We start from the raw sequence: 26348 nt of genomic DNA on the forward strand, positions 1-26348 counted from the left end.
GGGCCCGAGCTCAGCCGGCAACTAGGGAAATGTAGCAAATCTGTACATTTTTAAAAAACTAGACACTTAGGGGTATTCAGAGTGGGGTGAATGGCTTGGTGCTCACCAGGTTTTCTACCTCAGAAGCCTTTGCAAACCTCATTCATTGACACACATATTCCTCACATTTCTGGGAGGAAAACTTGTAGAATCTTTGGGAAGCCACATATTTCCACCCAGCATTTCTCCAGGTCTCCCGATAAAAATGGTACCTCACTTGTGTGGGTAGGAGTAATGCAAGCAACAGGATGGGGCCCAAAATGCAACATGGACACATCACATTTACTGCTGAAAACTTGCCTTGTTTTGCAATGTTGGTAGCTGTGGATCTTGGCTCATAGCTCACAGGGCACCTAGGGGAGCCTAGCATACCTGTACATTTCTGATACCATGGGGAATCCAGGGTGCTGACTTCCATGGATCCCACCAGGATTTATTGTTCAGAACCCTTTGTAAACCTCAAACTTTGACTAAAAACACACATATTCCTGGCATTTCTGTGTGGAAAACTAGTGGAATCTGTGGGGAGCCACACATTTCCTACCACCCATCATTCCCCCGGGTTCCCTGATAAAAAAGGTACTTCACTTGTGTGGTGAGGCCTAATGTCCGCCAAAGGAAATGGCCCAAACGGCAACATGGGCACATCTTGTCACATCCTGCGCATTTCTGAAAAATAGGCAACCTGAGGAGACCAGGGCTGCATGACTTGAGTGGTTCTCCCTAATTAATTTTACCCAGAAGCTCTTGTAAACCTTAAACTTTGGTAAATAAAAAGCAGTTCCCTCACATTTCTGTGCCGAAATGTTGGGAAGTTGCTGGGCGACACACATTTCCTACCATCCTGAGATCCCTCTTGTTTCCTGATAAGAATGGTATCCTGTGTGGGTGGTTCAAGAGGCCATCAGACAAAGGACCCTCATGCATTATGTTGAGGAATAAGCGATAGGAGTAGTTGTGGTATTTAGGGCTGTGCTGTGGTGCCACCCATACAAACCAATCAACCGCAGACATTTTTTAAAACTAGACACACAGCGGGCAATAAGGTGGCTTGCCTTACATGGATCCCACAAGGTTTTCTTACCCACAATGCCCTGCAATGCTCACACATTACCTAAACTCACACATTTTCCTTGCATTTCTGATATGAAACTGAGCCAGGGGGGCACTTTAGGGGTAATTGCCCCATCCACCCTCTGGGGTAGACTATTCCTACATTTAGTGGGGTCACAGCAATGCCCTTGGTGGGCAGTCCCTACCCTTATATTTGTTTATAACTATTTTGTGGTATCTAGTGGGCTTTCAACTGCTGAGTATATGAGCAGCAGGTCTGATCACCACCTCTTTGCTAGTGTAGTGCCCTGACAACACTGACACAGTGACAGGCTTGTAGGCAGAACCTGAACTTTTTAATAACTATTAGCATTGTTGGGAGCATCACTAAGGTTTTCAGCATGAAACTGTCACTCATTTCTGACATGATCATTAGCTGTATGTGCTCATTCCTCCTATGCTTGAGAGCACATGTATTTTAAGTTGTGCTTCCTCGAAGGCATAGCTTGATCATACTAACATTGGTGACACAACAGACCCAATTCCCTGGGTTGACAACAGGAGACGTTCAATGCACAAAAGAGCCATAGGTTATCTATTAAAGATGCATTTCCTATTTATCTCCCATCTAATTGGAGCCCTTGGTTAGCATATGATAACATATCTCCTTCGGGATTTTATGAGATATTCATAATATGAACCATAAGAAACACCAGCAACCTCTAAATACTCCTCAGGAGGGCAATTGCAATTATTACATTTGAGATTCATATATTGACAATACTCCTTTGTTTCGAATATGTTAAGGTGGTCAGTGGTCTTTAATGATAGCAGGATTTGCTGTGTTCTTAACTTTTCTTTTAAACATGTGTTAGCACGTCAGAGCCATAATGAGTAAACTTACAAGGAGAGGTGTTTACGTTGATGAACCTTTGGACCACGTTCGGGGACTTCCCTGTACAATATGTCTTTTTGGCATCACAAAACAATAGATCAATAACCCAATCAATAATCACCGTAATTAATAAACAAACTAATCAATAACATTTAAAAAGAATCAATAAGTTGAACACACCATGACCTTTAAGTCATGAATAACCACACCAATTTAGTTAAGGGTTGGGATATTTATTTCCCTATTAGTTACAATCTAATGTAATTTCTGTTAATCTCATTAGCAATTAATCTTATTAGGAACTCCACTAATTAGCAATTAGATCGCAATCAATCAATGCATGGAGAATATTCATTCAGTATTTAGGCACATCATTAATATGAAGCAACTTAGCAAAGTATCAGTAATACATGATTGAACAAAGCAAGAACTCAGTCATTTGTCTATTTGCGTAGGATATTTGTGAACACCTTAACTAACCTCAAATTAGCATTAGCATGTTGGGCTTCATGCAAAACATTTTGCAAACACGAATTTAGAAAACATCTAACTATGGCCTCTATCAAAACAGCAGTTGGAATCTAGAAAGAAAAGGCAAACAGGCAATTACAATTTTGCATCAGATAGTTATCAATCCAACAGATCAGCAAACAGCGTCAGTCTTCGTCCTCAGGACATCAGTCAATTGACCATCAGCAGAGATAGGACGGGGCAAAGTCTCGATGTAGCATAGCTAAGAAATAGGACCTTCCCTCATATGGAGGAGAAGCAAGTATCGGGACGAATGGGTAGAGGATGGTTTAAAGTATCAGGACAAAGCAAAAGAACAAAAGTATTTGTGAATGAGCAAAGTGAAGTCTCTGTGTCTGAGTGGAGTCTCTCTCGAGCTCTTTGGTTCCCTTCGTTAAATCAAAACTGTCTAATTAGCCCTTAACTCCTCATTGGATAATAATTGGTGCATCGTTATCTCTGTCCAATAATTCTTCACGCATCTTGCCAGAATTTTCCACAAACCACAGTTCTCATTTTGCGGATTGGTCCATGTTATTGACATCTTCATCGGCTGGAATGTCAGGCAGGAAAAGTTACACTTTGCGCTCCAGTCAGTGTCTCCATTGTTTTCTCCTACTACAGCTAACCTTGCACCTGTTACGAATTACACTGTTGCATTCAGCAAGAAGTCGCCTTGATCAAGTCGGTTCTCATGAGAAAGAATTTACTACGGCTACACACACATAACTTGTGGAAAAGTACAGCTTCGTGTCCCTCAGAAAAACAGCACATTACACGTTAGAAAAATGAAGTTTAATATGAGACCAGGCAGCTAGGCCCAGACCCTCGCAAAGCTAAGGCCTTCAAATTTAATAAGCAAACTCTTAATACATGACTCTAATTATGATATGCTAATACAAATTCAAAACATTATTGCATAATAATTCAGAATTAACAGCTTTTATTAGTCTTCGTATACATTGGTAGCCACTCCCCGTGGGCACATTTTAAACGTGTGCATCATTTTATATGTTAACACATTTTCTATGCAGCTTCATCACACAATATATTGCAAGCTTTTCATGTTAATATTGCTTTAAAAAGACACACTCCAACTCATGATTCCTGCATATCTCACTCTCTTCATACTTTCTCCCCTGTACTTTGCTATCTTTCCTCTCTCGACCTTATATTTGCCTAATTAGCAAGGGATGATTTAAAAAGTGGTGCTAAATTGTCTCTCCGCCTCCTGAAGGGGTTTCTATGTTAGCTACAATCCCCACTTCCCCACGCCCGTGATATCACACAAAATTGTCTCTGGATTTGTGCAGTTATAGTCCATTCTCCCCCAAATTTCCTCGCTTTTGTGCGACCTATTCCATAAGCAATTCTCTTAAAGCAATAAAACTTCCGTGTCCCTTTACCACCCCGTCAACACATTGATGATATATATTTAAAAGTGCAACAAATACCCTCAAAAGGACGTCTTTTTGCTATTGAAAATGGCAAGCGTATTTGAATGGCCAAGTTTTCAGACACTTACGGGTTATTCAATTTAAAAATACCTCCATTTGCAGTTTAATACAACGATATGAAGCCATGTCTTCAGAAATATAAAAACATCCAATTTTTGTAAATACTCTTCATACATGATTTTATCACGAAAACATATTTTAAATCACCCTTTTGGACTTTTCTACTGACTTACTGGGCATGCTCTAAAAGAAATGGAGTTTTTGAAAAGTCTCCCCTAATCAAACATTTTCTTTTCGTGCATTACAGCTCATGCTACTATTCTTAACCACTGAATATCTTCTTGGCTGGGGCTTCAGGCTTTTACTGAAAACTGCTGCTGAACTGAAACGTGTCCCTAAAACCAAATATTAAATAATGTTTGAGAGGTAAAATTGTGGTTCTCTGTTTGTCCTTGTTGAAACAAACTATTCATTTGACTCACAACCACCTTGCTTCATGTTCAATGTTCAAATTTCAAAAGTATTACTTTTCGTTAACATCATTACAAAATTCTGATAACAGTCTCTACTAAATTCAAAACTGTATAACTGCAAATATAATTCTAAGATAGCATCACTACTCAAAACCATTCATTGATAATCGATAATCGAGTTGCCCTTTTGTAGATAAGCTGATATATAGCTATATGGATCATTATACCCATTCAAAACATTCTGAATGTGATAACAAAAGTGGGTATTCAACATGTATCACGTAACAGTACCAGTGTTACTATAACTAAATAAACTATTATAATCTCAAACAGTGCATAAGTGCCAAATAATCTAAATAAAACAGAGGCCTCTAACAGCTTTCTTTTCCGTCTTTCCTGTTGTTATAGCTCCTGTTGCTGTTTGAGGGCCCATGTGTACTTGCGGGGTCGGGTGATTTTCTATGTTGAATGGTCAGCATTGACTCTCCACAATCAATATTTTAAATATATCCAATTTCGTATTATCTAGGTACGACTAGGTCCAAAAGGTAGTTAGGTCCAAAAGGAACAGAAATGGCCATCTCCGGCTGCGACCTGACCTTGGGAGACTAATTCGTACTAAATATTTTGTTTATCGCACACTGCTCCATTCTCGGCACTATCCGCTCGATAGCTGCTTTGTAATCCCAAATCCATTTTAAATCAGGACGCTGCGGTATAAGTGCTCAATCAGGCATCGGAGAAAATCCATGCAGTTGTTCCCCAAGCAAGGATTGTTATCTCGGCATCCTATTTATTTCATTCTCCTAATCCCCCATGCCATTCTCCCTCTGACATTTTGATCCTTCTCTATTATTTTTTCCCATCATAGCCCTGGTTTGAAAAAAAGCTCACTGCATTAAACTCTCAATTAAAGGAAGCCTACGGTATAAAAACTTTACAGCCACACAGCCACTGTATATAAAGATCCCTGCTACACTCTGATGCATACATGGCTTAAACAACATAAGCACTCACAAAGATACACAGACAATGGTATTATATTTTACACAGAAACAAATTCAGAAATGAACAGAGGCAATGTTTATCTCAGCAGGAGCAGAGAGAGGGAGTATGAGAGAGATTGGGTGAGTATAGCATAGCTGAAAAACATTTCCTTTATATTAATCTTGGAACTGTTACCCTCTTTGGCCACGCACTTGCCGGTTGTTTTCAAATAAAATAACTTTGGTTTTGTCTGTGTTGAGCTGGAGGCAGTTGTTTTTCTTCCAAGCAGAGATGTTGTTCATGCAGTTGGCAAAGTATGCTCTGGTGGTGCTGGTTGAGTCGGTAAGGGAGAGGATGAGCAGTGTGTCACCTGTGTAGGATACAATGTTGCTGCCATGGTCTCTGAAAATGTCTGTGAGGGGCCGTCATGTAGACATTGAAGAGTGCTGAGCTGAGCAATTCTTGAGGGACTCCACTGATTAGTTTCGTGGGTTCTGGAGCTTAAGGGGAAGTGTAACTCAGTGAGCTCTATCTGTGAGAAAGGTGTCAAATTGAGTGCCTGTCTGCAGATACCCAAGTACTGAAGCTTTTTGATGAGTGAGTTGTGGGAGAGAGTATCAAAAACTGTGGAGAGGTCTAGGAGAATGAGTGAAGCCTGTTTCTCCTCGATCAAGGACGCTTCTGATGTCATTGGTGGCCACAATGAGGGCTGTTTCTGTACTGTGGTTGGTGCAAAAGCCAGCTTGAGGGCTGTATGGGAGTTGATGGAGTTCTAGGTGGTCTCTGAGTTGAGTATTGATGGCTTATTCTAATACTTGGCTGGAAAAGGTAGGAGCGAGATGGGTCTGTAGCTACCGAGGGTATTGGATCCTCTGTTGGTTTCTTCAATAGGGCATTGACTTCTACATTATTCCAGCAAGACGGAAGGTGTCAGTGGTTATAGAGCAGTTAATGATAGTGGTCAGTCCAGGGGAGATGATGGTTCTTCCAAGGTAGTATATCAAGGTATGGATCTGAGGGGGCTCCTGAGTGGATGGTATTCATCAAAGCGGTGGTGTCATCATTCGAGAGGGGCTTCTATGTGCTTAGCTGCTGTTTGGCGATGAGGGAGGTGTCCTGCTTGGCTTTTGCATCGCTTTGCTGTTGGTCAAATGTGTTGTAGAGCTTTGAAATCTTCTGTTCAAAGAAGTTTGAGGGGTCGTTGCAAAGTGCTTTGGATGGGATGATGTTGTTGGCAGCTGCAGAAGGACTCCTTGATGATGGTGAAGAGGTCTTTGGCATTGTTGGGGCTCGCTTTAAGTCCGAGAGTTCGGGCCTTATTTTTTTAGTCTCCTAGTTGTAGGTGGTAGAGGTTGAGAGCAGCTTTGCATGTGGATCTTGTGGTAGTGTTTTTGTCTAGTTTCCATTTTCTTTCAAGTTGTTTGCAGGTGCGGTTGGACTCCCTGAGATCGTTCGTCAACCAGTTGGGACGTTTGTTGTTTTTCTAGGTCTTGTTTCTGGGTGGGGGAGGTGAGGTTGGCATAGTCGGTGAAACATTTAATGAAGAGCATGGTGTCAACATCAAGGTTCCCAGTGTCGTTGGGTGTAGGGTCTTGGTACAGTTTTCTTTGGATATGCTTCCCCAGTGTCTTAATGGTGTAACAATATAAAAGATTTCATTTTAAGTAAGGCAGACCTACTGGCATTGTTACAGGCTCATAAAACAAAAAATAATATGGCAGGGGCTATAGGCTTTATCCAGGGGCCAGCACATTAAAACATATACAGCAGACTTATTGGCCTTGTCAAAAACTCCTTAATAACCATTATCGAATGTTTATGTCATTACTTCACACATTGCAATGTTTAATACCAGTTATTGTGGCAGGATGAAGCACTCTGGGCACAAAGCCCCCTCCAGAACCAGTGGAGAAAGGCATCCACTACCTCTGTCCTTGGCAGGATGAAGCACTCTGGGCACAAAGCCCCCTCCAGAACCAGTGGGGAAAGGCATCCAGTACCTCAGTTCTTAGCAGGATGAAGCACTCTGGGCACAAATCTGACTCCAGAACCAGTGGAGAAAGGCATCCACTACCTCTGTCCTTGGCAGGATGAAGCACTCTGGGCACGAAGCCCCCTCCAGAACCAGTGGAGATTTACATCCACTACCTCAGTCCTTGGCAGGATGAAGCACTTTGGGCACAAAGCCCCCTCCAGAACCAGCGGAGAAAGGCATCCACTACCTCTGTCCTTGGCAGGATGAAGCACTCTGGGCACAAAGCCCCCTCCAGAACCAGTGGAGAAAGGCATCCACTTCCTCTGTCTAAGGCAGGATGAAGCACTTTGGGCACAAAGCCCCCTCCAGAACCAGTGGAGAAAGGCATCATCTACCTCTGTCCTTGGCAGGATGAAGCACTCTAGGCACAAAGCCCCCTCCAGAACCAGTGGAGATTGACATCCACTACCTCAGTCCTTGGCAGGATGAAGCACTCTGGGCACAAAGACCCCTCCAGAACCTTTGGAGATTTACATCCAGTACCTCTGTCCTTGGCAGGATGACGCACTCTGGGCACAAAGCCCCCTCCAGAACCAGTGGAGAAAGGCATCCACTACCTCTGTCCTTGGCAGGATGAAGCACTCTGGGCACAAAGCCCCCTCCAGAACCAGTGGAGAAAGGCATCCACTACCTCTGTCCTTGGCAGGATGAAGCACTCTTGGCACAAAGCCCCCTCCAGAACAGGAGAGAAAGGCATCCACTACCTCAGTCCTTGGCAGGATGAAGCACTCTGGGCACAAAGCCCCCTCCAGAACCTTTGGAGACTGTCATCCACTTGAGAGACTGTGGCTTTGCACTCCCCACGATTGAACAGTGGGCAAACCAACCACTGTATAGACTTGAGAGACTGTGGCTTTGCACTCCCCAGGATTGAACAGTGGGCAACCCACCCACTGTAGAGACTTGAGAGACTGTGGCATTGCACTCCCCAGGATTGAACAGTGGGCAACCCACCCACTGTAGAGACTTGATAGACTGTGGCGTTGCACTCCCCAGGATTGAACAGTGTGCAAACCACCCACTGTAGAGACTTGAGAGACTGTGGCTTTGCACTCCCCAGGATTGAACAGTGGGCATGGGGCCCCCTCGTGGATTTGGCGTAGTGCACTCAACCGGCTGAGGTGCCCCCCCTTCCCTTCCCCCTGAGGTGCCTGTTTTATTGCTCTCTGATGCCCCTGCAGTGTTCTCTCCGTCATGTTTGGGTATTGAGTGTGGGCCTCGCTCATGCCGTGTGGGCCCAGTGTTCCACAAACTTCAATGGAGCAATACCTGGACTACTATTCTTGGTGTATATATTTGTTAATAGTGTATATATATTTTTGCGTAGTGGATTTTAATATATTACAATGGTTACACTAATTTCCTTTTGTCTTTGCATTCTTCTGGGGGCTTTGGGGGGTGTAACTGTAATGTATCATGCTGTATTAGTGTGTGTGTTGTAGTGGGTGAGGGTGGGGGTGGGGGTGGGGGTGTTGCGTGTTACGTGTGTGTGTCCCTGTTTTGTCCCTCCCCCCTCCCCTGTGTCGTAGGTGCAATACTCACCGTGGTATTTGCCGCTGGCGTTCGTGCTCCTGGTAGAGGAGCAAGAAGATAAGGGCAGGGAAAATGTGCAGCTCTGGTTCCCTGGTGTCCTGGTTCCTCGTGGGGTGTGTAGAGGTGAATGTTTTCCCTTCGAAGTCCTGTTTCCGCCGTGTTTTCGTTCGCGGTGAATCCACCCCGGAAAAGGTGGCGGATTCGTAGGTTGTGATACTGTGGGCAGTACAGTGTCCTCCGCCTGTCTGTTGGCGGTGACCGTTATGCTGTTTGTTTGTACCGCCGTGGCGGTCGGAGTGTTAAAGTGGCTGTCTTTGTTGGCGGTTTCCACCACTGTCGTAATTCCATTTTTTTTTTCCGCCGGCCTGTTGGCAGTCTTACCGCTGCTTTAACACTGTCCGCCAGGGTTGTAATGACCACCTAAGTTTCCTAATGGACTCCCTAACTATAGATTTGAATGTTATTTGTTTATTCAAAACCATCCCCTATACTTGAGGACTAGATTTAAGATTTTTTCTGACCAGGTGAGAAGACTCTTGACAGAGCTTCAAATGTTAACACTTTCTATTTTTACTTATATTTTACCAGTTCTAGTTAGTCTTCAGCTGGCCCAGATGTTACTCTTCCAAAATATTTTTGTCCTGTATTTGCTTTTTACTTTTTGTCCCCAAATTTGATTGCCCGGTACATATCAGCTAGTGACATTTCTGTAACATGATGCATTTTATCTGTTTCCATGTTTTTGACAGATGGTCTACATGTATTCAGAGATCATCAAGAAGTACTTCTTTTGTACTTTGTTGCATACACTGAGTGCTTAGAATGTTTAATCCTGATAAAGCTTCGCTTTTTCCAATGACTTGGTCACCCTACTCTGGTCTTGTATCTCTGAGTCTCACATGGTACAGTTTGCCCAGCCCGCCACTCTGTCTCACAAGCAAACTTCCCTCGCTGTCATCACTGGAACTCAAGTTAGTGAGAGTTTTAAGGTTGCAGTATGTGTATCGGCGGCTGGGACTCGTGGGGTCAAGGTTCTGAGACTGATGGGAAGGGGGAGAGCCCCAATAAAGAAACTTTGTGGCGGCAAACAAGCCTGTAAGCCTGGCCACTAGGTAGCTCCTCCTCTTCTCCCCCATCTTGCACTGCGCCACTGAATTGATGTGCAGTTAGCTAGGAGGCCCGAGGACGGTGCCTCAGGCCAGCTCCTGTAAAGGGTGCAGAACTAGCTTTCCCCCGAGTCTAAAAGAATGATTGACTTCCTGAAGATGCAATGCTTGAGTTTATGGTGCAATAAAGCAGCACCCGGCGCTCTGCATTGGAAATCTTAATGGCTCATGATAGTGGCTTCACCACAGGACACCGCTACCTGTGCTAAGGCCTGCACCAAGTTACAGCAACACCGACCATTGGTAGTGAGTACATTATCCGTGCTGACTTTTCTGCATTATGGACGCCACACTTCCCTACCCATAAGCAGCAGATCGATTAGCTAATTTCACAGTGGCATACAAGTGTCTGGATGCTTAAAGGGTAAACTTTTCACACTGATTTTTCCCCAAGCCAGTTGTGGGCCTCTGGTTATACGAACATTGTGTGACCTCAAGAGCGGGAGTTAAAATAAAAAAATAAAAACTTGTTAATCCATTGACCAATTAATTTTGTAGCGGCTCTTCTCTGACTCAGTAACCTCCACATTAAATGACATTGAGACAGTATAGTGGTATCCCTGTGAGCTGAATTGGTTGAAAAAGCAAAGGTGAAAGGTGGCCGTCGGGCAGTGCTAGCACAAAGAGAGGGACAAATGGCTGCGAGGTCAGAAGCTTAAGGACTGCCAAGATTGTTTTAAGATTCAACAATAAAAAAATAGTAGGAAGATGGTGGAACTACATGGTGAAGCCACAGCTGAATAGATTTTCCCACAGCAAACACATGTTGATGACTTTTCAGAAAGGGAAAATATGGGGAATTCAGGGGTGACTAACTTCGACAAAATGCAAGTAAATCCACCCCCCATAAAAGCTGGGTCACAAAAGACAGCTCTGATTAGGGCCAGCCTTTCTAAAGAGAGAGAAAGTATTGACATTTCTGTCAATGGCACAAACTCTGAGGCCTCTTCTCTCTCTGATGTGTCAGTCATTTTATCTATGTTAGCTGAGCTGGCCACTTTGCCTAGTGAGGCCCCACTTGCAGATAAAGATAACAGAGAGGGCACAGATCTTGACAGGTCAACAAAAAACACATAGCCAAAATATTCCAGCAGAGGAATTAACTGGCTGCCAGATGACCAACGGACTCAGATGACTCACAAAGAGGGTGACTTGAATAAAAGAATGAGATTAGGAGAGTGTGTTTTTTTTTACATACAAAGACCCGGGGAAGCACGAGGAGGATCAAGAGGCCAGTCTATCTATTAATCCAGTGGAAATGGAAAAAACAATAAAGGAATCTACACCCCTAATTGAGGTGAAAGTGTCTTCAGCAGGGAATAAAGTACATTGCAATATTGGAACTGTATCAAGACTGAATATAGATCTCTCTTATGAAAGCTTGGCAGGCCTGGGAAACACCAGCTTGAACAAGGTTCAGGAGAACCTCGGGGAGGTACTGGGCAGGACAAGAACGAACCAAGAGCTGACACAGATTAACGAATGGCCACAGTAGAAGTCCAAGTCACTAACAGATCTGTTGGATGACATCCTCAGTGAAATCAGAGATTTAAAACGCACACAAAGGGAGGAAATGGTTATATTTAGCCAGCGACTTGAGACAATGGAAGAGGCTATAGTATAGCTTCCTGAGAAATTGCGGGAAGGTGAGCAGAGAATTTCTACACTGAAAGATAAAGTGATGGTGCAACGAGTTAAACTGTCAACTGCTCAGAAAGAAATTTGACTGCTGTCACATAGGACTGAAGATCTTGAAAACCATAGTCAACACCCCAATCTATTCTTTCTAAGTGTGCCAGAAGGAGATGGGACTCCGAGAGGATTCACAGATGTGGTGCAGCTGGTCAAAAAACTGGTCAAGACATGTTTTACCAGATTTTGAGAAAGATTTGATGATCATTTGAGTGCACCAAGTACCGGTGCATAAGACTCCAAGTATAAAACATCTACAAACTATGTTTAGTGAACTTCAGTGATTATGGGATTAAAGAACATCTCCTAGCAACTGCAATCAAGCAAACTATATTCTACATTTCAAAGATTTGGACACTCTGTGTTTTCTCAGTTTTGTCATTAGCTGCAGGCCTATGATGACAGTATTTTCTAGGACTCCTGAGCCAGGTCAGATCTGTGGCACTACAGCCTCACTCTTCCAACAGTTAAAGCTGAAAATGTTGTATAAAGGACAGTTCCATATTCTTTCAGATATGGGCACTGCATGTGCACTGCTGGCAACGATTCTAAACTCTGCCACCTGAATCCGATTTGCTAACTGTACCCAGTATTTGATGATTAACCAGGGTGCAGAATGGAGGGTATCAGTCAGCAGCAGGGCAGAAGGGTAGAAGCAACCTAGGTGCAGGAACAAGACACCAGTAAGAAATGTGGGTCCAGCGGGCAGGTCTCCCTTTGGTAGGGATGGGGATCATATTGGGTGGGGACCCCCCGGGGGGGGGCGGGATGGGGAGGGAAAGGGGAACTCTTCAGACATAAAAGGGGTAAATGTTGCAAATGGGAATGAAGGAGACATGAGGTATTTAAAAACGTGGACACTTTTTGCACTGCACTTTGGCACATGACACTTTAGCACTTTAGCACACTTTACACATGACACTTTGAATTCCTAATGGAATCAGAAAAATATCACTGGGGTAACTCCAAGCAACTTCAGAAGCATTTTAGGATAGGTTGGGTGAAGCTGCACTGTGAACTTTTAGAATTTCAACCCATCAAGGCAGCTTATGTGGTAAAGAAAAAGGGTAGATGAGCTCATGATAGATTAATGCAACACAAAGGGGCAGGACATATGGTTTTCACTGTAGGCCTCCGGAGAGATTTTTGAAGCTGGTTTTTGTTGATGTTTAGTCGAAAGATAGCAAATGAGACTGCAAAATGAATGCTTGAATGTTATCTTGTTCAATGTCAATGGCTTGAATAATAAACAGAAAGATAAAGGTATTGAAGTTTGGCAAAAAGGCCCCTCCCCTGATATTGCCTTAATTCAGTAGACTCCCTTCAGTAAATTAGAAACCTAAGAGATATCTGGAAATATATACAGAGGACACAAAAAACATATTTGCACTTAACTATGTTCCTGTGATCAGAAAGACCAGTTCACCATTCTAAAGGTGAACACAATTACTTTAATTTACTTTAACAGGGCGACTTGCACTGACTGTTGCCCTTGTTAAATTGTATATGCCCTGTGCTCTCCTGGTGAATTTTTTTAAAGAAATACATGGAGTATGTGCCACCTATATTTGGGCCAATAAAACACAGACAATAGAATTAAACATTGTATGCAGGCCAATAAATGAAGCAGGGCTTGCTTTTCACAACTCGAGAGAGTATATTTTGCCAGTTTTCCACATTAGTTTTATAGATTTTCTCATTCCCAGGTTCTGGAATAATCTAGAGTTATTTTTTTTCTAAACATAATCCTGCAGGAGTGTAAGATAAACGACTGCATAGGCCTCACCAAATCACCCAAAAAGGTTGTAGGAAAGTACCATCTTGCCTGGCATGTTACCCCCATTGTCACTGTGTGTATGTTTGTTTTTGCCCATGTGTCACTGGGATCCTGCTAGGCAGGACCCCAGTGCTCATAGTATGTGCCCTGTATATGTTCCCTGTATGGTGCCTAACTATATCACTGAGGCTCTGCTGACCAGAACCTCAGTGTTTATGCTCTCTCTGCTTTCTAAATTTGTCACTGCAGGCTAGTGACTAAATTTACCAATTCTAATTGGCACACTGGTACACCCATATAATTCCCTTGTATATGGTACTTAGGTACCCAGGGTATTGGGGTTCCAGGAGATCCCTATGGGCTGCAGCATTTCTTTTGCCACCAATAGGGAGCTCAGGCAATTCTTACAGAGGCCTGCCACTGCAGCCTAAGTGAAATAACGTCCACATTATTTCACAGCCATTTTTCACTGCACATAAGTAACCTATAAGTCACCTATATGTCTAACCCTCACTTGGTGAAGGTTGGGTGCCAAGTTACTTAGTGTGTGGGCACCCTGGCACTAGCCAAGGTGCCCCCACATCGTTCAGGGCAATTTTCCCGGACTTTGTGAGTGCGGGGACACTATTACCAGCATGCACTATACATAGGTCACTACCTATGTATAGCGTCACAATGGTAACTCCGAACATGGCCATGTAACATGGCTAAGATCATGGAATTGTCACCCCAATACCATTCTGGTATTGGGGAGACAATTCCATGATCCCCCGGGTCTCTAGCACAGAACCCGGGCACTGCCAAACTGCCTTTCCGGGGTTTCCACTGCAGCTGCTGCTGCTGCCAACCCCTCAGACAGGATTCTGCCCTCCTGGGGTCTGGGCAACCCTGGCACAGCAAGGCAGAACAAAGGATTTCCTCTGAGAGAGGGTGTTACAACCTCTCCCTTTGGAAATAGGTGTGAAGGGCTGGGGAGGAGTAGCCTCCCCCAGACTGGAAATGCTTTGATGGGCACAGATGGTGCCCATCTCTGTATAAGCCAATCTACACCGGTTCAGGGATCCCCCAGCCCTGCTCTGGCACGAAACTGGACAAAGGAAAGGGGAGTGACCACTCCCCTGACCAGTACCTCCCAGGGGAGGTGCCCAGAGCTCCTCCAGTGTGCCCCAGACCTCTGCCATCTTGGATTCAGAGGTGTTTGGGGCACACTGGGCTGCTCTGAGTGGCCAGTGCCAGCAAGTGACGTCAGAGACCCCCTCTGATAGGCTCTTACCTCTCTTGGTAGCCAATCATCCTTTCTTGGTAGCCAAACCTCCTTTTCTGGCTATTTAGGGTCTCTCCTCTGGGGTGTTCTTCAGATAACGAATGCAAGAGCTCATAAGAGTTCCTCTGCACTTCCCTCTTCGACTTCTGCCAAGGATCGACTGCTGACTGCTCCAGGACGTCTGCAAAACCGCAAAAAAGTAGCAAGATGACTACCAGCAACATTGTGGCGCCTCATCCTGCCAGCTTTCTTGACTGTTTCCTGGTGGTGCATGCTCTGGGGGCTGTCTGCCTTCACCCTGCACTGGAAGCCAAGAAGAAATCTTCTGTGGGTCGACGGAATCTTCCCCCTGCTAACGCAGGCACCAAAAGACGGCATCACCGGTCTTCTGGGTCCCCTCTCATCCTGACAAGCGTGGTCCCTGGAACACAGGAGCTAGATCCACGTGACCCCCACAGTCCAGTGATCCTTCAGTCCAAATTTGGTAGAGGTAACCACTCCCTCTTTCTCCACTCCCAAACCCCCTCCATCTTCCCGTCCCAGTGTGTCTAAAAAGATTTTCTGGCTAACATTGACCTCTTCCCTATGCCTCCCCACGCCCTTCCCCTAGGGCCAGGGTGTGAAGATCCCAGGCCAGCACCTTAGCCACAAAATCGTCATCCGCTGTGGTACCTGCAAGTTCCAAGGGGGCACCTGTCAAGCCTGGCAGTGTGCCACGGACCAATGCAACAATGCAAAGGACCAACTCAGTCCGCCACCTGCCAAGGTGAAGAAGGGGCCAGCATGCAGCACGGCCAAGAAGCACGACCCACCCCGCAGAGCCTCCTCCAAAACACCATCTGCCAGTGTCATGGTCCCAGCAGCGTCTGTTAAGGTGGGGAAGGGCAAGAAAACCCAAGGCAAAGCACTTCAGGGCTCGGAGCCTCCAGGTGAGGAACTGGTGCCCACCACTAGTCCTGACAGCCCAGCAACCTGTACCGCGGGAAGCACCGCCGCAGGGACAGCCACCTGCACTGCCATCTGCACCGCCACCTGCACTGCCGCTGTTACAAAAACAGTCAGCAGCATCATCCCCAGTGGGCAGCCGTCTGAGGCTGCAGGAGACAGCCTGGTGTCTCCCTCCACTACTATCAGCACCTGCACCACGGGTAGCACCGGCAGCATCTCCGCAGCAGACACTGCCGCAGGCACCACCACCTGAACCGCCATATGCACCACCACATGCCAAGCCCGTGCCACAACAACTGTCATCAGCAGCATCCCCAGTGGGCAGCCGTCCGAGGCTGCAGGAGACGACCTGGACCCTCAACCCACCACTTGAATCAGCACCACCGGCACTACCAGCAGTTTGCAGCCTAAGTCGCCGCAGGATGGAGTCTGGCTCTGCCTCCATGGAGTATCATGCTACCTGTTCCCTGCACATCTCATGCCTCAGACACCCAGGTGAGGGAATGGGAACTGCCACACCGCAGGTGCAGCATCACTGGGCACCAGGCCCCCTCCAGAACCAGTGGAGATATGCATCCACTCTCCCTATCCTTGGCAGGATGAAGCAGACTGGGCACAAGGCCCCCTCCAGAACCAGTGGAGATATGCATCCACTATCACTATCCTTGGCAGGATAAAGCAGACTGGGCACAAGGCTCCCTCCAGAACCAATGGAGGTATGCATCCACTATCACTATCCTTGGCAGCATGAAGCAGACTGAGCACAAGGCCCCTCCAGAACCAGTGGAGAAATGCATCCACTATCACTATCCTTGGCAGGAGGAAGCAGACTGGAAACAAGGCCCCCTCCAGAACCAGTGGAGAAATGCATCCACTATCACTGTCCTTGGCAGGATGAAGCAGACTGGGCACAAGGCCCCCTCCAGAACCAGTGGAACATGTCACCCACTTGAGAGACTGTGCTTTACACTCCCCAGGACTAAGCAGTGGGCAACCCACCCACTTGAGAGTCTTGAGAGACTGTGGCTTTGCACTCCCCAGGACCAAGCAGTGGGCAACCCACCCACTTGAGAGACTTGAAAGACTGTGGTTTGCACTCCCCAGGTCCAGGCAGTGGGCAAACCACCCACTTGAGAGACTGTGGCTTTGCACTCCCCAGGACCAAGCAGTGGGCAGCCCACCCACTTGAGAGACTTGAGAGACTGTGGCTTTGCACTCCCCAGGCAGTGGGTAAACCACCCACTAGAGAGACTGTGGCTTTGCCCTCCCAGGACCAAGCCATGGTCAACCCACCCACTTGAGAGACTGTGGCTTTGCACTCCCCAGGACCAAGCAGTGGGCAACCCAACCACTTGAGAGACTGTGGCTTTGCACTCCCCAGGACATCGCTGTGGGCATGTTGCCCCCTCCAGGAGCAGTGACGTAGTACCATCTTCCGGCTGAGGTGCCCCCCTCCCCTTCCCCCTGAGGTGCCTGTGTGTTTTCGACCTGATGCCCCTGCAGTGTTCACTCCGTTTTGAGGCAGGAGTCAAGTATGGGCTTCGCCCATGTGTTTTTTAGCCCACTGGGCCACGGACATTTGCAAAGAACAGTGTACGGCGTTCTGTACATATTGTAAATATTTGTATATACTGTTTTTCTATTTATTACGTATATCTGCCTATTTCTAAAATATCACTGTTTAACTCAATTCCTTTTGTCCTTGCGTTCTTCCAGGGGGTGACGGGGTGTAAATGTAATGTTGCTGCATGCTTTTGTGTGTATAGTGTTGTGGGTAAGGGTGGGGTGGGGGTGTTGCATGTTGCGTGTGTGTGGCACTCTCTTTTTCCTCCCCCCCTCCCCTGTGTGCTAGGTGCAGTACTCACCGTGGTCGTCGCCGCCACCTTCTTTGATATTCCTTGTGTATTAGCAGATACACCAGCATTGGCAGGACCTGTAGTTCGGGATCCATGGTGTCCTGGTTCTTCGTTGAGTGTCGAAAGGTGAGTGGTTCCCCTTCAAAGTACTGTTTCTGCCGTGCTTTTGATGTTATTAGTATCTGGCAAAGCTGGCGAATTGGTGCCTTGTAATAGAGTGTGCGGTACATTGTATTCCGCCTGTCTGTTGGTGGTCACCGCCACGGTGTTTGTTGCTACCGCCGCGGTCGGTGTGTTAAAGTGGCTGTCTGTGTTGGCGGTTTCCACCGTAGTCGTGATCCCATTATTTTTACCGCCAGCCTGTTGGCGGTATTACCGCCACTTTATCACCGACCGCCAGGATTGTAATGAGGGCCTTAATGTTTTTTTAATGTTGAGAGGGTGCTGAAGTCCCTGCAGCCCCCCACATCATTTCACAAATGTTTAAGGTACCCCTGCCTCATCAAGTGGCACCACCAGAAAGAAAATAAATCATTTATTAATGCCGTAGTGCTTTATGGGGACCTCCTGGCCTCCGCAGTAAATATTAAGCAAGCAGATTTGCAGCTTGTTTATTATTCTTTTTAAAAAACATTCCAAGTGTTCCAGTGTGCACCGTGGACAACTGAACTAGTTTTGTATTTTTGCAGTGGTGCGGCAAGCACATGGCCTCACAGCCCCTGCCAGCACCAATCATGTGTGCAAACAGGAGATGGCAGGGTTTTTTTTTAGCACTCGAGGCCTCTATGCCTACGTGGGTCCCTCAGAACATATTATTCATTGGGGGTTATGGGTGAGCCCCAAGGCTCCTGTCAGCTCCTCAGCTAGCACCATGCTAGGTGCTGGTGGGAGCAGGCTCCATTACATCGCTCAAGCCCAGATGGGAGGAGCTTTTTTCACTGATCCTGCTTGGGCAGGAGCAAAGTTGTGTTCCATGCCCAGAATTGCGTAGGGAGGGTACGTCTGCACTCTCCCCTTTCAGGGGAGTAGAGTGTACTGGGGATGGGGTCCCTGTGACAGCTTAACAATATCGGGCCCTGGTGCATGAGGTCCTCAGGGTCAATCAGTGGCTCTAGAAGCCCCAAGCCTCCCTGCCATTATTGTAATTTTCTATCTCAACTGTTGGGGCCCCTGGGGCCTGTCCAAAGCTTGGGGATGGTGGTTCTTTGGCGCTTGTCCTTAAAATAAATATTTGGCCCCAGGGAATGGGATCGCTGTGTACTCTTAGAGGCATAGTGAGGGGAAGCGTGCACCCCCTGCCCATTATATGGATCCCAAAGGTTTCAGGAAATCACAGGGAGGAGGGGCTGCATGCCCCCACTCCAAAAAAGTAACAAAGCACCACACTCCCCATGCCCTGGCTCACCCTGTTTTTTTTTGTAAAAGGGCGGGAGAACACCATTTTGATTATTGGAGATGCTGACTCGCAGATCCCTTGTAGATCTGTGGTGCCAATAAAAAAATTATGTTTTTTTGCTGAAGCGAGGGGGGGCTCTGGGACACCTCCCCCCACATAGGCCTTAGCGACAGGGTAGCTCTACCCTGCCCCTATATGTTTTAACTTTTTCCTAGAACAGGAGATTGGTCTCCGAGACCTATGGATTGGGTGCCAGCCAATCAGGTTTTAACTAAAGATCTGTCTGCTCTGAGGCTCCTCAGCATCATGAACTATACAAAGGTTTTCAGCCTTAATGTCTCAAAAAATAGAGAACAGATTCACACAAAATTACAAAATACATGCTTATGGGAGCAAGATCTAGCTTTCTGCCAAGTTTGTGTTATTCCTTTCAGCTGTTTTGGCTGCAGCTATGGAAAGCTTATTCTGAAAAGTTTGTTTCACAGCAACAGTGTGTTTCCATTTGTGGACTGCCAAATAACAGGGGTGTGGGAGCTTGGCAAAAAAATTACCATCCAGCCACTGTAACCCATTTACACTTTCAGATGTATGCTGGCATAACACTCATATGTCTGACTAATTTGAGCAATGGGATCTCACAGTGACTAAAATATTCTTATAATGACTATTTTTCCTAATACAATTGTTTTAGGCACTCTGCAATCCGACCACTCACAAGGAACATTACACAGTTTTTGAAGGTTACTTTCATGCATCTATATCTAAATCATACTCTGTATTGATGTCTTTTCTGAATACATAACACTGCTGAAAATCATAGCCCTCGCGGAATCTAGTACTGTATTTGAATTTGTTAAAAAACTGAACCCAGATATCCCTTTCAGAACGTACCCCTTATGTCATAGCATTACGACAGTTTTGCCACCATCTATGTTTTTGTCATTCGATTTTGTGGCAAATGTTGTTACTCCCAGAAATTCCTAATTTTGTTTCACCAGATTGTCAGGTGAATGTAATATAACTCAGAACAAATTCCTAAGGCCCTCATTACGAGTTTTGCAGTGGCGACCTTCCCACTGGACCTATTATGATGCTATGGAGCCGCCGGCAATGCTACTGCCCACAGGGGCACCAGCACCCTTGTAATGCGCATTGTGTGCACAGGGGCTATGGGCATGGGCAGTGCAGGGGCCCCCTTGTGGCCCCTACTGTGCAGACAGTGTGCATTACGAGGGTGCTGGTGCCACTGCAAGCGGCAGCATTGCTGCCGGCTCGATTACAAGCCGGGGACAAAGCTGCAGCTACTTTCCCACTGGGCTGATGGGCGGAAACCTTGGTTTTGGTAGTACCCCTAACTACTGCCATGGTGCACTATATTTTAAATATGACGCACACATGGTGGTGTTAGAGGGGGCGCTAAGGGGTACCAGAAAAAAGTCGCTGCACTAGGTGCAGCACACTTTTTCATAAATCTACCCCTACATCTCTCCTAGCTCTGAGCTATATATCCATAAGGAATAATTTTACACAACATGGCACAAGTTGTGTTTAAATGCAACCTTATGGAACGTGGCTCATTCCCTTTATAACTGGCTGAAGTGTTCCATGTAATGTTTTCATTATGTCACATAGAATCCTGAGGTGGAAAACCCCACAATATTTAGTTACTCATATACTGTTTTATGTAGTGTATTTCCCCTGATCCTCCAAGTGTTAAATTCTAGGGTCCAAGACTATGGAACATATATTCCTCTAAGATATAATATAGTCAATCCTAAGCTACTACAAATAAGAGCTGGAGTAGAAAGTAAAATTTTAAGGGAGGAAATGTTAATTGCCAAAAGTCTAACATCACAAAGAAAGGCTTTTTCTCACCATAAATCGAATATTGTGAGACACTGCAATGGTGGATTCTCCATTGACTGCTCAAATGATCTCAGGTGGAGGGGCCATGAAACATCAATGTACATTATAGCATGAGCTCCCTCAGCCTCTCTTCCCCAAACCATAGATTTGCAATAAAACAGTTATGGTGGCTTGTCACCCACCCCAATCTACATGTGCCCATGATTCATTTCCCCCACAAAAATATTACAAAAAAATATTTGGCTTCCTGCTAACCTGAACCATCGACTTTAACAGTGCCCCTTTGCCTCTAATACAAATGCATTTTGAGCCTCCCTACCGGTCTACCCTCAATAAAGACTTCCCACATCACCCCAGTATTAAAACAATATTGCTGTACCCTACCACATCACCTTTGCTAAGTCCTTCCCCAAACATCCCAATATATTGTCCTGCCACACTGCTCACCACTGTTTTAGCCTTCCTTCCTACCTACTCAAACCTGTGCTCTCCACTCCCAATGTGAGAGTAAAGATTCACCAACCTACTGACATTAACACTGAGCACGTGATACAATTTATTGCCAGACATGGGTCTGAAGAGACCGTAGATGACTTGGAGGGGTGCAGTTAACAACACAAGGACTCCATCCACATTCACCACCTCCCTTTTATCTGAGAAGACCCAAGAAAGCTGGAAAAATACAGCATAAAAGACAAATCATCAATTGCCATTTCACTGCTGTCTGTGGAGACTGGAGACCTTGTGGAGAATGTAGATTATCATCCACCAAAGCACCAGCTTTGAGCCTAGACTCTCACTTCTATGATGTCAGAGCAGTGAAAAACAACTCAAAGTCCTCCAGAGAATGGAGTGTATGTACCACATCAGCTGCGCTTATCTCCTACAGGTTTGCATGCCTAATTCAAAGCTGTATTCTGTTGTTGGGAACAGACACTCTCTCCATATTGAGCATGGTTCTCATTGTTTAAGACGTAATTAACTTGAGGTGGTTCTGTCTCATAGCATATCTATACTTAGTTTTGTTTCTTTTACTGTCAGATGTTTATATGCCTGCCTGATACTTCTAAGAGTGCAAGCAAAACAACTGTTTTGCTTAGAAGCAGTTCCTGGAAAGCAAAAGCCTGCACTGTCACTGCAGAGGTCACTCAAGAAACACATAAGCGGGAACTTATATCTAGCAGAACGATGATGGACTTTAGGCTAGATAGCCCTTTGGTGGCAGTGACAGAAGGTAACTCAATGTGGACCACCCAGTGCAATATACAATCCAGGATAGATGCTTCAGGGAAAAGAGTAACAACCTTGGAGGATCACCTACATCGCAACAACAATGTACTAGTTCTGGGAGGGGATTATGTTACTCGCAGCAGAAGTTGATAGAAATGGAGGACAGGAATCATCAGAAAAATGTACAGTTCCTGGAGAATTCAGATGGGCATGAATCAAATGATTAGCTTTTCACCATGCATTCCTGTTGGAACTCATTGATTAATGTTTTCACCCTCTGGCAGAGATGCAAAGGGGCCATTGTATATGCCCAGGGAACCCAAAATCTCAAAGCACCCCAAGACCTATGATAAAATATTTCTTGTGATGGTACACAATTATAGGAATGGCAAATTTTACTGCGTGTCACAACTGTGAAAGAAAATACAATTCTTAGCAGTGTACCTCTACCTTTGTAATTGGGGCATCCACTGTAGTCTGCTACAACTGGCAATAATGTCATAGTCAAGTTTATTTGTATAGTTAATAAAAACTTTACAAACATTTCCCAATACACTTATCAATCATGTAAAAAAGAACAAAACATTTTCATGGCAAAAAAATAAATAGTTTAAAAGTACACACAATTTAGACATATTATGTGAGGAAATGAAAATGCTCTCTGCACCTGATTACTCTTTTGGTGCTTTCCCTGTGATGTTTGGACATGCAGTTTACCCCCATAAAACCCCTTTCTTTTGTGATATAAAGTGTGATTGGGTGCAGTGCTTATCCCTTAAACCGGGTTGTAAAGTGCCCATGACTTATGCAAAAGAGCATTATCAAATAAATAGGCTGTCCATGCTCCTTCGTTGACCCCAGATTCTTTATTAAAAGCAGTATTGGGCATATTTGGAAGCTAGCCTCTTCAAACGGGATTACTTGTGCAAATGGAGCAATCTTAAAAATGTTCTTGACCTACGTTCTTCACTGGTTCAGTTATTTTATAAGCGGTCTTAGAAATTTGATTCACTAACAGACAAGCTGAATTCAGCTGCCACTTAGCCATGTGATTACTGATTGCCTGCAGGTGTGAATTTGCAGATTTAAAAAACATTGGTTTGAGCAGCTTTGTCCTTTACGCCATAGGCACCAGGCATAGACAGAAAATGTGTACTATGGACTCCTGCTTATAACTGCTTAACCGACAACTTTGGTTTTGAAACTCTTTTATACGCTGGAATGAGATCTTTAGTGCTGGGAGAGCGCAGCTTATATACCTAGAAATTAATATGAAATGTTTATGAACTAATGTATAATAATGCCGCATAGAAAATGTATTAATGTATTTTGCTAAAACGTGCGCTTGAAATGTGCCCACGGGGAGTGACCGTCAATGTATACAATGACTAATGAAACTGATTAATAATTATGAAATGTTATGTTAAAGTATGATTTTGCACTAATATAAAAGGTTATATGTTAAAGTTCTGCTAATAAATCATTAGGCCTTAGTTAGTATGAGTCAGGCCTAGCTGCCCGGTTTCATATTAAATGTGTTTTTGTAACATACAGTGTGCTGACTTGCTGAAGGACATGAACTCGTATTTTTTTCAAAGCTAGAAGATGAATGTAACTATAGTAGATCTGTTCTCATGAAAGGTCACCTGAACCGGTACAGACAATGGAACCACTGACTGAAGATGTAAAGAGGACCACTCGACATTCTACCCACTGGAGACGTCAATCATAAGGACCAATAAACTACGTGAGAAATGTTATGGGGTGACAATTTTAATAAAGCCATTGAAACCCTATTGGATGGAGATAGTGGGGTGCCAACCACAACCAATAAAAATTTAGGGGACTATACAACAGAAAAGGGATACAAACCCTTGACACAAGGAAGTAAATTAGACTAGGAGACTAGGGGATAGGAGAGAGGGGAGATGCCGTTTACGAATTTTGCTATGACCGACCCAGACACTTTGTCACTCTGCATAGAGACTTTGCTGTTTGGTTCTTCAAATCAACTTTGTCCTTACCTTGCCCGTTTGTACTTTACCTCCTTATGAGGGATATACCTTTTACCCTGCCCTACCGAACTTTGCTGAATTCCTGGCTGATGGCGAATCAACTGATATCCTGAGGACGAAGACTGAATCTGTATGCTGACCCAATACGGAGGGTAACTATATGACAATGAAATTGTAATTGTCTGTTTGCTTTTCCTTTCCAGGTACCAACTGTTTCTTTTGACAGAGACCATAGTTAGATGTTTTCTAAATTGGTGTTGCTAAATTGTTTTGCATGAAGCCCAACATGCCAATGCTAATTCGAGGTTAGATGAGGGGTACACTAAACAGACAAAAATAGACAAATGAGTGAATCTATGCTTTGTTGAATAATGCGATAATGATACTCTGCTAAGGATAACCTATTTTGACGTCGTGCTATGTTCTAATATTCGTAATTCTTGCTTTGATGAAATCTTATCAGAGTTGCCATATTGTGACTATGCTAATGTGTTTCTTGGTTTTGAGACTAATAAACTTACTAGTAGAATTGTAATCAATAGGGAATACACTTCATATAATAGTACTAAACTGGTGTGGTTATTCATAACTGCAAGGTCATGGTGGTTTCTGAGTTTTATTAATGTCTTTGACTAATCTGAATGGTCTTATTATGGTAAATATTGATGACGTTATTGACATATTGATTAACATGTTGATTAGTTATCTCGTCCTAAGGTGTCTTCAATCAGGGTCAAAAGAGTCATTGTCCTAAAACGAGTCCCAGAGTGAGTAAATTAGTCATAAAGGGACACGTTAACAGTTCTGGTAGCAGAGCGACGGTTTAGGTCCTTTGGCGGCCCTAGGACGAAGGACCATTGTTTAAAAGTGTTTTTTTTTTTAGATAATGCAAATTGGAGGCATTCTAAATTCCCCATGACTTTTCCCGGAATCTCGGAGCTCGCCTAAGTGAGTTGGGTATGTTATCGACGTTTCACCATGTGTGGTGTAGAATTTGCGCTTGCTCAGTTTATGCATATGGCAGGTGATTTGTGAAGTTTGTGTGGATTTAGGCCAGGTAATGTTGTTTTAGTAGGAGTGGGCATACTCCGCAGTATGAGAGTAGGGAAGTCGGCGAACTTCATGTGAGTGTGGCGCTTTGTGCTAAAAAATTATCCACGTGGTTGTTGGTGATGTATGGACCCGTCATGGTCTAAGACTCCGGAGTATATTGACAAGTGTAGGAGACACTTGGGTTTATGTGGTAATTTGTGCGGTTTAATAGGTCAATCGGGCATGGTTGACAAGTCGAGTTTGAGTCAAATTGTGTGACTGAAACCTTTGATGGAGATTTGGCAAGTTCTAAAGTGCACTAGGACAAACCATTGACAAGTCGAGAGTAGGATTTGCGGGTCGAATTCTGCTTGCGAGTGCAGGAGCTGAGAAGGAGAGAGTAGCGGCGAGGCTTCAAGTGAAATCTCTGTAAAGTTCTGAAGCGATTGGGTTACCCTTCCTGTAGTAAACCCGCAAATTTGGGTTTTTATTGATTAAAGGTGCTCTCAATATTTTGCATTAGTTTGTGTGAGGAGAATAAGCTGCAAGACTTTGTCAGCTGCAGTGTGTGTGAGTGTGACGTCATTTGAGCCGCGCTGGGATAGGTCAGTTGCTGAGAGGGGTCACGCACGGATTGGCAGCCGTCCGTGAGAGGCAATTGGTAGAGAAAGGTGGGTGAAGAGTGTTCTGGGATTTAAAGTTATTTCCTGATTAGATTCTAAACAAAATAAAAGACGCAAAAATGAAGTTTTTCAAGGCTCTAAGGAGTGCTTTGAGGGGAGATACATACATTACAGCGTGTGTGGGGGAGCCTACACCGCCTGAGGGTACTCCAGCTTATATCGTAATGGAGGAGAAGGGAGACGCGCCATGTCTTTGGTTTAAACAGTGGTGCAAATTGACAGAGAATGAGGGATGTTTGCCGTTTCCGGATCACAGCACGTTTAATGTAAGAATTTTGGAAAATTTGCGAATGATGTTAAGTGTGCAGAAACCATCTCCGAGACCAGCTCAATATGAGGCATGATCAATCTAGGATTTGATGGCCATACGACAGAGACAGCAGAAATTTGAAAGGAGGATGAAAAGAAGAGAAAAGACTTTAGCTGAGGCTAGATGGGATA

Source organism: Pleurodeles waltl, chromosome 11 (genome assembly GCF_031143425.1).
Source record: "Pleurodeles waltl isolate 20211129_DDA chromosome 11, aPleWal1.hap1.20221129, whole genome shotgun sequence".
Taxonomy (NCBI): domain Eukaryota; kingdom Metazoa; phylum Chordata; class Amphibia; order Caudata; family Salamandridae; genus Pleurodeles; species Pleurodeles waltl.